This window comes from Hipposideros armiger, unplaced genomic scaffold (assembly GCF_001890085.2).
Source record: "Hipposideros armiger isolate ML-2016 unplaced genomic scaffold, ASM189008v1 scaffold_5, whole genome shotgun sequence".
NCBI classification, from domain to species: Eukaryota; Metazoa; Chordata; class Mammalia; order Chiroptera; family Hipposideridae; genus Hipposideros; species Hipposideros armiger.
Genome location: NW_017731355.1, coordinates 3,946,356 through 3,948,001, shown reverse-complemented (window position 1 = coordinate 3,948,001; position 1,646 = coordinate 3,946,356). Strand labels below are relative to the sequence as shown.

Genomic DNA, 1,646 nt, shown 5'->3' with positions numbered 1-1,646 from the left:
AAAAAAAGGACTACATTTTTAAAAAATGTCAGTCTCATTAAGACAAAAGGTGACTATAAAACTATTTCAGAATAATGGAAACTAAAGAATCATGACAACTAAATGTGTTACTTGACCCTAGATTAGATTTGGTACTAGAGGACATTTTGAGTCTACTGAAAAAACTGAAATATGGATGCCAGCTTAGATAAAAGTGCTGTACTGATGTAAAATTTACTCAGGCTGATAATTGTATTATGTTTGCTAACAGAATATTCCTATTCATAGAAAATACACACTGGAGTATTTGGGATAAAAGCACCATCATGTATGAACATCTTCTTCAAATGGTTCAGAAAAAAAAGAGACAGTCAAAAAATCATAAAGCAAATGGGGTAAAATGTTAAAAACAAGCACATCTGGGTAAAAAGTATAAGGGTATTCTTTGTAGTATTCTTATTCTTGTATGTTTTATGTAAATTTAAAATTATTTTCAAATAAACAGTTTAAAAATTTTAAAATAAATGGTAAGCCAAAATATTTAAATATAATTAGTTTTTGTTTGTGTTTGTTTTTGTTTGTTTATTTCACATTTATGAGAAAGGCATCCTTCCTTCTTAGGATAATGTATTTGTTCAGAAACATCTGTTTTCAAGAAAACCAACTGATACACTATACAGCCTAATGTCTGCTGAATTTAGACAGTGCTCCTATGATTTCTCTGCAACAGCGGCTCTCAAACTTGAACACGCATCAGAATCACCTTTGAGACTTATTAAAACACAGATTGTTGGGCTCCATCCCCAGAGTTTCCGACTTGGCAGGTCTAGGGTGGGACCTGAGGGTTTGCATCTCTAACAAGCTCCCAGGTGATGCTGATGGTGCTGGTCCAGACCACACACGAGAATCACTGTTATGAAGTATAGTCTGGGTCATCCATTCTCTGGATGATTTCCTGAAGCTAGAAAAAAACAGAATGATCTTAGTGTCAGAAGAACACGGCCGGCCTTTATCACACAAAAAGCATTGTTATGCATCTTCAGTTTTGAGAAGCAATTTAAATGTTGAAAAAATATAGCAATAGGTAGCCAAGTTAGGGTTTGCCTAAAAAGCATCACTACCTTAGATATTTAACCAGGAACAAAGTTAATGATGGAATGAGTAGAGGGATGTCCCTCAGTATACATTTGCCCCTTCTTCTAGAGCAATAATAGAACTTCCCATTGGGGCTGGGTACAGAATAACAATTACTTCTCCCTGCCTTCCATGCAGCTGGATATGACCATGTGATAAGTCTCACTAAGGAGATGACACATTAGTGGCATGTACAACTTGTGGGTCATGTTCTTTAAGAGAGGAGCCAAGTCTTTACACCCTTTCCTCCCTTTGAGAATGACAGAACATCTTTATTTTCCATTTTAAGAAAGGAGGGATGTCTTAGCCTCCCTTTTCCTCCTTCCTTCTGGCTAGAATATGGATCTAGCTAAGTTGGAACTGCCATCCAGGAACGCAAGGTGACCTTGGGAAAGGTCACCAAATGGTGGAGCATCAAATAGAAGGAGCCTGAGCCTGCACAGCACTGCTCCCCATTAACCCTTGGCTGCTACCACCAGACTCATACATGAGAGACACATAAATTTCTATCTTGGTTAAGCCATTATCATTGG

At 37.2% G+C, this 1,646-nt stretch overlaps 1 protein-coding gene across 1 annotated transcript in view; it reads right to left on the bottom strand.

The window, feature by feature from the left end:
* Positions 1-1,646, bottom strand: part of ARMH4 (armadillo like helical domain containing 4) — a 106,831-nt gene that overhangs the window by 5,701 nt on the left and 99,484 nt on the right. The gene's annotated exons all lie outside the window — the stretch shown is intronic.